Source organism: Triticum aestivum, chromosome 3D (genome assembly GCF_018294505.1).
Source record: "Triticum aestivum cultivar Chinese Spring chromosome 3D, IWGSC CS RefSeq v2.1, whole genome shotgun sequence".
Taxonomy (NCBI): Eukaryota; Viridiplantae; Streptophyta; class Magnoliopsida; order Poales; family Poaceae; genus Triticum; species Triticum aestivum.
In genome coordinates, this window is record NC_057802.1 from 427862677 (window position 1) to 427873189 (window position 10513).

Consider the following 10513-nt stretch of genomic DNA (forward strand, 5'->3'; position numbering starts at 1 on the left):
GTTTTATCGGTTCTGTCGTCGTCGATATACCCCTCTCCCGATAACTTCAACACGAGGGGGGGTCGATATACCCCCTCCCCGATAATATTATTTTCCCATGTACGTATGTCGTCGTTGTCGATATAACCCCCTCCCGATAACTTCAACACGTGGGGGGGGGGTCGATATACCCCCTCCCCGATAACATTATTTTCCCATGTATGTATGTCGTCGTTGTCGATATATATAACTCCCTCCCAGATAACTTCGACATGATGGACGGTCGATATTTATACCCCCTCTCGACCGTGATAACTTATACCACGGGAGCACCCCCCGGCCCTCTCGCTCGACCAAAACTCTCGAGGACACCCAAACCCTAGAAAAAAAACGATGTCGGTCTCCTACCCCCTCCCGCCGCGCCCCTACCCTTGAAGCGTTGCCGAGGCCACCCCAAACCCGGAATAAGCTAGGTCTACGTTTGCACTAATATATCCACCTGCTGTCATGTTTGTGTAATAATTGCCATGTTGTAATATTTGCAGAAACAATGGAGCACGGACGAGACGAGCAAGCAGAAGAGGTGTTGGGGGACATAATCTTAGCCGGAGGTGATATCTTGTCGTATCTTAACGACAATGATGGTCTGGAAGAACAGGGTGAAGAAGCAGGCTACGGTGATCGAAGAGTGGAGGAGGAAAGACATGATTATGATGGCTCCGGTGACCCAATGCTGGTGCAAGAAGGAGCCCGTGGTGACGTCTCCGGTGACCGAACAGAGTCCGGCCAGGTAAATATATTAGTTAAGCCTGTGCTGACTAGCTAATTGATGCATTCATTGTTTTGGTATGTACACATATTAATTAACACTCGTCTTTCTTCTTTTTTCTAGCCCTCCGGATCGAGCACAACTGCGGTAAAGAGACGAGGCCCGAAGAGAAAGTTGCGCTCGGATGAAAGGTTTGAGATCACAGCAATCGCGCGCGACGGCCAACCGATTGAACCCATCCGGACAAAGGATGCATTTGCTGCTCAGTGCGGGGTTCTAGTTAGGGACAAGATCCCGATCAGCATCCACCAATGGTATAAGCCTAAGAAGGAAGACCCTGAGGTGCCTTATGTCAATGATATGCAGAAAGATGATCTTTGGACTGAGCTGAAGGCAAATTTCACCCTACCGCCAGAGGAGGATCCGAAGAAGCCAGTTAAAGAGCAATTAATCAAGTCTCATGCTCTTAAGAAGATGGCAGACCTATTCAGGAGGTGGAAGAATGAGCTGAAAACGTTTGTCGACAAAGAAGAGACACCAGAATTCATCGGCCGGTATGAGAAGATCAGAGATCACTGGCCCGCATTTGTGGCCCACAAGACATCGGAAAAGAGTAAGAAGATGTCAGCGACAAACAAGAAGAATGCTGCGAAGAAGAAGCTTCACCATCGCACGGGGTCAGGTGGCTACCTCAAAGCCCGACCTAAGTGGGCCAAGGCTGAGAATGATCTGCTTGAAAAAGGGATCGAACCACAGACAATGAACTGGACAGACCGTTGCCGGACTTGGTTCTTCGAGGCTGGCGGAACCTTGGACCCTGTATCAGGGAGGTGCATTTGGACGAACGAGCTTTTGAGAATACCAGTCAAGAAGATTCAGCAATATATCGATGCAGCGCATGAGGGGACGTTCGTTCCAGATAGAGAGAACGACGAGCTCACAATGGCCCTCGGGAATCCTGAGCACCCTGGACGGATACGAGGCACGCCAGGCTCCGTTCCGTGGAAGGCTGGTTTTCCGGACGCGGGCGGTTACAAAAACCAGGAGAGGAGGAAAAAAGTGGAGCAGATCCAAATTCAGAAGCTGCACGAAAGGGTTCAAGCGCTAGAGGAACGAGACGGCAATCGACATGCCGAAACTGCCCCCGAAGCTACACCGCCATCTCAGCGGAGAAGCAGCGTGGCTTCCACCGAGCTGCTTCAGCTGGAGCATGCGGCTCCTGCTAGCTACCCCGTGGATGCTATCACGGAGTCTCAACATTGCCACCTTATGGCGGAATGGCAGAACTTCAAAGTCAAGGCGGCTGTTGGCTCTGTTTTACCTCCTGAACCCAGCGCAACCTACCACTGCCGGCCGATTCCAGAAGGATATGCTAGGGTGATGGTGGATGAAATAACGGAGGGATTTGAGGAGCTCCAGCTTGACCACCCTACCGGTGAAGGGGAGACTCGGTTGGGTTCTGCTCTGAAGACTCCACGCCTATGGCGGAAGGAGCTCATCAAGCTTTCGAACTGGACGGCTCCGGCGAGTAAGGGCACTCCGCCTCCTCCTCCGGCGAGTGATCAGGGCACTCAGCCTCCTTCTCCGGCGCGTGGCGGCACTCCTCCTCCTTCTCCGCCTGCGCCGGCGCGCCAGAGCAGCCAGTCTCCTCCTTCTCCGCCTCGTCAGCAAGGGCGGAAGAGACCCGCCGCCGCTGCGGCTGCTCCGGCGCGTTGTAGTCCTTCTCCTACGCCTCGTAAGCAAGGAAAGAAGACAGCCGCAGCCGCTCCATCTGCTCTGCCGGCGTCTAGCAGTACAGCTGCCAGAGGCGGGAGGCAATACAGATTCGGTCCTTCTCTGAAGACTCCAGAGAAGTTACCATACGAGAGGACCGAGGAGGAAACCAGGAAGATCGTGCGAGCCGAAGTGACAAACTTCTTTGAAGGGGTGAAAGCAAAGAAACATCCACCTCCGGAGGAGAAGGTAGATCCGGTGAAAGCAAAGCGCACTCTGGCTGCCCTGACAAAACCACCAAAGTCTCCGCCAAGAGGCAACTATGAGCACATTCTTGCAAAGACATATGCCGAAGCGGAGCGGTCGGGAAGTACTGTCAGTGATCAAAGGTTAAAAGAACGACGAGCTGGGAAAAAAATTGCCTAGCTCGGCGAACAAGCGAACCAATCGTGCCCCCCGCTCAAGGTGTCAAAAGACATCGTCGCTAATGATCCGAGGATGGTGCCCGGTTATAGCAATCTTGGAGATTACCTGCCCGACGATGTACATTATGAAATCATGGAGGTGGACGAACACAAATACCATTACGGGAAGCCTCTCGTCAAAGATGAAAGATTTCTAACAACGATGATGCGAAGATTACATGATTGGTACATGAAAACCTGCAGAGAGTCTGATGGGACGAGTACTTTGACGCTGAGAGTTAAACCGGAGCATGACCTCGTTGGAATTGAACTGCTGAATGTTCCATTTGAGGATTTCTTTCAGTTTTACAATCAAAAGGCCCTCAATAAAACAACGATCACTTGCTACTGTCTGTAAGTAGTACTACTTCTGTCATTAAGTCTCTCTATATAGGCCAACTCTTTCATTGCATATATTTATAATTATCCTCACTATATTATGCAGATTGAAGATCGCCGAATTGGAGAAAAGACAAATCGGTGATATTGGGTTCATTAACACAAATCTCATAGATGCATATACGGTTGAAAAACATCCCAAAGAAGCCGAGGCCAACTTGCTACAATCGTTGGTATTAAATCAAAACAAAGATATAATACTCTTTCCTTACAACTTCAAGTGAGTGTTACTGTCTTGTGCATATTTGGTTTCCCTTATTAGTCCAGGTTATGGTAATGTAATTGATGACTTATGCATGCATGCGCAACTTCCACTATATTCTCCTAGAGATTAAGCTTGAGCAGGGAGTAGTAACCGTCTTAGACTCGAGACGAAAAGATCCCCAGGGCTATGCGAACATGACTCAAATGCTCGAGAAGTAAGTTAAATCGATCATTATCCACCATATCAGCAACTTTGTTCATTTCCTGATATCAAGTAATTGTTTTTTCTTTGTCTGGCAGGGTTTGGAGAAAATTCACCACAAAAGCTCCGGGACTGCCGAAGAAGCTGCAATTTAAACACCCTAAAGTAAGTACTATAGTAGCATGTTCCGCGCATCTCCTAGTGATTCAAGCGCTAGTTTCATCAATACCATTTAGCATGCTTGCTTATCAGTTTGATTGACCTCTATTTCTTGTAAAGTGGTTGTGGCAGGAACCCGGGAATAATTACTGTGGATACTACGTTTGCGAGTCCATCCGCTACACGACCTGTGAGCGGGGCTACACTGAAGAATAATATGAAGTGCGTAAGCAATAATATTCACTATTTTATTTTATTACCATCATTTGTGTTGAGTTTCATTTATTCATATATATATGTATTGACCCCCTTCTTCAAATTAGATGTTTCGGAAGCGGGATTAACTCCTAGCACCAGATCGTATGCAAGGAATTCAAGAGGAATTGGCGGCATTCTTCCTGACCACGTGATCGCTGAAAACGGAGAATACTATCTGGACCCTGTGTTCCTACAATTTAATTAGGAGATTGTATTGTAAGAGATAATTATTGTATATATGTAGCCGGTAGTGTCGGATAGATATACAAGAACTTGTTGTTCGACCAATCTCTCGGAGAAGGAGAGGTGGTCGATATCACTTCTCTCTGTATGCATATGTTCATGACGATCTTCTGTTTCCTTCATTTGATTACTAGCTAGCGTGTCTAGTCCTCTCCATACGTATATAGTACATAGCGTCGACCAAGCACGGAGATAAGAGAGGACACTTCTCTCTATTAATTAGCTAGCTAACACAATATATGAAACACCTAAATTAACCCCCCAAAACCCCTAAACCACCCCCTTTAAAAAAAACAAAAACCTCAGCTCCTGCCAGCTGCTGACGCGTGGATGCCTATTGGTCCCGGTTGGTGACACCAACCGGGACAAAAGGCCTGCATATTGGTCCCGGTCAACCGGGACCAAAGGCCCCCCTGCCTGGGCTGGCAGCAGCGGCCACGTGGAGGACCTTCTGTTCCGGTTCGTGTAAGAACCGGGACTAAAGGGTTAGGGCTTTAGTAACGACCCTTTAGTCCCGGTTCGAAAACCGGGACAAAAGACCCTTACAAACCGGGGTAAAAGCCCCTTTTCCTACTAGTGTTCTCACAAAGTTTCGGAATTTTAAAAAATGCTTTGATATGTTTTTCTCACGTGGGTGCATCAAGCTGGTGTGTAGAAAAATCACACTCTTATCTGAACCCTTATGTTGGCTTAGCTCTCACGGTCTCCGAATCACAGTTCTGCACCACGCGTCACTCCAGTGTGCCTGCTGGAAGTTCAGCATAGCATAGACACCGAAAACTCTAGAGAAGGGCCATCTGGTTTGCTACGAATCGTGTGAAGTGAAAGAAACAAAGAATTCAGCATCTGCACACTGTTCGCTCATTATCGGTTCGTGCACGTTCCCGAGAGCCAATGAACCTGTATTCTCCTCGTCTCGCCATCTCGAGTTGGCGACGTCGGGTTACTTGCCTCTTCCCAACGACCAAGAAGAAGAAGATCGTAGCTCGCATTGCATGCAGAGGTTATAGATTCCCAGCGTCTCTGGTTTCTCCGTTTCTGATGCTGGTTACAGAGTTGTGCCGTTCACATTACAAGGTGGCGCATTAGCATCGATCTCTAGCGCTTGTTAGATTACTACTGTAATCAATTGTAAACAGCGACAGCAAGCAGAGATAGAGTTCGATCGTATGAGTATGATGATGCCCCATTTGCTTGAAGTTAAAGGCAGGAATAATCCACGGAAGGTCAAAAAGGAAGGGCGCAATTAATTAAAAGGAAGCAAAGAGATAATCAGATAACGATCGAGTAGCTTTATTCGTTTCCCCTCGCTGCCGCCTAGGATCGATGAGGTGCCGACAGCGGCGCACAGAATGTTTTAGAAGCACCACTAAAAGTGCAATCCACGGCAAAAATATACGAGTTGATCTTCGGTTTGCAGCCGCTATTTATACTCTCTCCAGGCCCAACACCGGCCGGTCCACTTCTCCCTCGTAAGGCAGCAGCCATCTGCAACTAGGGTTCATAACTTCATATATAGCCAGTGACCAACATGAGTGATCGAAGGTACGGGTACTCGTACCCACACAACCAAGGTAACTACTACTTGTTCCACGCATGATGGATTGTGTGTCTTGCATTCCATTTCCTTTCTCCCTTCTTGTTTGCTCACGCTCACCGCCTTGCATGAAACTGAAACTGGAACGCGCGCGCACATGCAGGGTATTACAACGGACCACCGGTGATGGCGCCGCCGCAGTACGCCCCGCCGCCGAGACGGCAGACGGGCTTCCTCGAAGGATGGTACGTAATAGAAAGCTAAGAACCTGACGGTTTTTCTTTCCTCTGCGTAAACTATGTGGGCAGTGCTAATCTGAGGTGCTCTGTGTTCGTGCTTGCATGCCCTGCAAAACTACGTACGAACAGCCTGGCTGCTCTGTGCTGCTGCTGCCTCGTCGACGAGTGCTGCTGCGACCCGTCCATCATATTCGTGAGCTGATCGAAACACGTACGCTATCCAGACGACGGCCGACCGACCGACCGACCGACGAACCATCCGAGCCGAGCTACGTACCTAACGTACTGGTAGTAGTACATGTGCGATTTATATATGCGTGTCGTGTGTATGTGTGCTTCCCTTGAGCTGTTGCTTTCAGCTATAGCTATACATATGCTCCTAGAGGCCTAGACCAAAGTAGAACTGCAGAAAGAATAGCCAGCCCGTCCTGCCGTTCGGTTCAGCTCTCCAGCGGCACGACGGGTGGGTGGTGTATGTATGCATGTATCTGATGTGAGTCTACGAATAATATGATGAGGAAAAAGAGAAGTTCAGCACCTTCTATGATGTGAGCCTATGACATCCTGAATTTTACAAAAATAGCATTATCAATATCAGGTTCACCGCTCACAGGAGATGCACCGGTAAGGTAGAAAGTCAAAACTGAGCGCCATGACGGACGCAAACACACGCCCCTTCCAGAGAATTTAATCGCGCCGAGCCGAGTCAAACAGAGTGAAGCGGAACCTGCAGGAAGCGAAGAGGCACATGGTTCCAACAAGAACCTGAAGAGACCTTTGTCGGAAAAAAAAAGAACCTGAAGAGACAGGCTAACGTTAAGGCTAGCACTAGCAGTGTGCGCAATCTGTGGCAGGACTCGCCTCTCCAGTTGCGCGGGGAGTGGCGGCCCGGAGGCGGAATCGGTGGCGATCCACGGAGAATATGTGCAGCGGCGGCTGGGCGTGGACAAAAGGCATCGTGCTCGTCTTCTGGGCGCGGGGTCTGAGGCCCCTCCAGGCTCCAGCAACCGCAAGAGCTAGCTGCGCCTATGAATATGACCGTTTTTATTTCGAAAATGATTACGATTCATAGTAAGTAGAAAGCACCTCAAACGCAATTTCACCGACATTTTGAGACCACAACCACCACCGTAGCCGGAGCGCGATGTTGTCTTCGCTCCCCTACCGTAGCCAACTTGATGGTGTCAATGACAGTTTGGAAGTCTTTGTACACATGCCCCCAAGGACCAGCGGCCTGGAGCCGCACTCGTCATCATTGCACCCTTGAATAGATTTGAAGCACATGACACCAAATCTCGTCACACCACGAGAAACCCTAACCTCACCACCCCATGGAGCTCCATCGACTACGTCCAAACAGATGAGACCGAGGAGGATTGGAGCACGGAAGACAAACTCGAAGAAAAGCACCGCCATCCGCGCGGGTCGGAGCGGCGGGCAGGGTCCACGAGCTCGACGGAGAATCCTAAAGGCGGGTAGTGTTTGTCCTAGCCGCCAAGGGATAGGGGAGGATAAGCTAAATAATAGATTCGTAAAGTTGTGATTTATTGGATTATACTAGATGATATCCCTCGTTTGTGTCGGAAACAGTTCTGGAAAGGATTCAAATTTAGCATAAAAGTTCACTAAAAGAACAAAGCATCTCAAACATAATAATAACTATGTCGAGCTCCCTAGATCATCGAACAAACACTACAACCATTAGAAAGAGGCGTCGATGCGCCACGACACCTCTAACGAAGTTGACTTGATCTTCTCGATGGCATTCGGGAAGTCTTCGTGCACGTGCCCCTAAGGACCAGTGCCTTTGAGCCGCAGTCATCATCTTTGAAGTATTGAATAAATCTGAAGCACCGAACACCAAATCTCGCCGTTGCGCATGCACGAAGCGAAACCCTAACCTCACCGCCCCAATGAGATGGAAGGAACCTACACGAGAGCTCTGTCGACTATCTCTAGATGGACGAACTCGAGCAGGATCAAATTCCGGGAGACAAACTCAAAGAAGAAGCGTCGCCATCCACCCAAGCGTCGCACCTGCGAGGACAAAAACAACCTAACCTAAACTACTAGCCGGAGCGGAGACACCAGGATCACATCCCCTTCACCGGTCGCCAGAGCGGCAGACAGAGGGAGGAGAATCTACGGGCTCGTCAGCGAAGCCTGGAGGGGTGAATTTGCCCTAGCCACGAAAGGAAAGGTGAGGAAACACTTAGTGTGTACGATAGTGGAAGATGTGAACCATACTCATGAAACACGCGGAAATTGCTTGTAATATTGTTTTGGATGAGATTTGGTTGTCTAGAATTTGAATATGTGACCAAAGATTAAAAATGAATACTCCATCTTTTTCCTTTTTACTTCATGTATGAGATTTTCCTTAAGTGAATCTTTGTAAAGTTTGACCAAATTTATGTTAAAAAATATTAACATCCACAATATGAAAATATATTCCATGATGGATCTAATGCTATTGATTGAGTATTAAAATAAACTATTTTATGTTAAGTAAAAACAATCAGCTGGAATATGATTTATTGTATTTGATTATTATATATTTGTAAAATATTTATAAAATATAAGCGTTAATTTTCATGAACGTTGAGTGATATAAAAGTAGTGGATTGATAAAATGCGATGTGTGCACGTTGAGAGAATTAGTATAGATAGCATTTTTCATGCATGTGTATTGAGATAATAAAAATAATGAAGTTGATGAGGTGGTATATGTGCATGTTAATATAGATATAACAGGTTTTATCTAGCCTTATTGGTAAAACTGTCCATGTGATCAACCAAGTTATCATACAACTACACCAATGAATTGTACTAAGTTACTTTCTTCGTTTTAGAATACAAGGCTACTGTTCCATCTTTCAGATACCAAGAAAACCAAACCTACTAAAAATTAGCATGATTAATTGTGTGAAAAAGTTCTCGTGTTCCGGATTAATTAAACATGTTGCATACGGTGCCTTTTTCGCTATGGCTACATGAAATGTTTGAATAAGCACCATGGTGTATGAAGCAAAAAATCTAACCAATTCTCATCAAGAAGGGACAGTGGCCTTGTATATATGTAAAATTGTAAACTGTATTTTCAATAGTGACCTTGTACACAAAAATGAAGGGAATATCTAACAGGAGGTGATAAAATAATGTGATTGTTCCATATTTCACCCTGGAACTTGTGCAAGGGTTGTTGATTAACTTTACTCTCTCCTTATTTATTACACGCCACATCATTATTGTGTCCTAAAGCGACAAGTTTACCAACATCTATCTTATAACAGTTGAGATACCCTTCAGAGCAACTCCAATAGCTCCTATAAAAACATTCTCTCGTAAAATTGGTTTTGCGGGAAGTCTGTATAACTTAGGGAAAGTTGTCTGATGAGGTCTTTTCTCAGTTCCCGTAAATTTCTTCCCCTAAAATTTGTTTTTTATTCCCAATAAACAAGCCCAGGGCCCGCAACAGTGTCGCGGGCGACTTTCCCGATACCATGGCCTCGTGAGCTGGGTGACCGACGGTGAGCTCATAGCGACGGTGGCGCGTAGCGGTGCGACGAGCGGCAGTGCAGGAGGCGTGACTGCGTGACAGCATGGGGAGACGGGACGACAGGGCGACGTAGTCAGGCGGGACAGGAGGCGGGGCGGCGCGGGCCTGCAGTGGCGCGAGCCGGCGACGGCGGTGCGGGTGCAGGGGCTGCACGAGGGTTTCTCCAGTGAACTTTCAGGTTGTTTCTTGCGCGTTAAACTATACGAGAAGGGCTTTCTGTAGATGTGAGGAGAGTTGGGGAAAATTGTACGGGATTCTGTAAAAAAAATCGAGTTTACATGAGCAGTTTTTTGTCTAACTTCTGGTAAATGGTGGGTTTTTCCGCATACGGAACTATTGGAGTTGCTCTAAATACATTAAGAGCTTAAAAAAATACTTTTTTACAAAGCGTAAGAAATACATAGAAATTCTTTTTAGAAAAAAAATACGTAGATTAAGGCTAGACCTTTTGCCGTAGTCTAGGCCAGTACAGCCTAGTTTTATCCAGTTGCGACGAACAGGTCGGGCTACGGCGGCGTTAGTTGACTTGAGATTAGGGCCGTTCTGTTGCTCCTCGACTGGATCAAAAAGTAGGCTGTGGACTTCGTGCATTCGGTGCCTCAGCTTGGGTTAGTGTTTTGAAAAAGGAAAAACTAAGAAAAAACTGTTTGCGAAAATAAAATAAGATACTACCGAAAGCATTTTTTTTAGGGTAACCGAAAGCATATTTCGAGTGATACACGTTGTTAAGTTTTCTTTAGAGGAAAATGCCTCGACACATTGTTAAGTTTACTACAAGCATGTAAAAT

The 10513-nt window shown here is 47.0% G+C and overlaps 1 long non-coding RNA gene across 1 annotated transcript; it reads left to right on the plus strand.

Moving 5' to 3' along the window:
* Nucleotides 1-5810: 5810 nt before the first annotated feature.
* Nucleotides 5811-6708, plus strand: LOC123074836 (uncharacterized). The gene is made up of 3 exons (XR_006436057.1): nucleotides 5811-5964; nucleotides 6091-6172; nucleotides 6296-6708. It is a non-coding gene; the product is annotated as an uncharacterized lncRNA (long non-coding RNA).
* Nucleotides 6709-10513: the final 3805 nt, after the last annotated feature.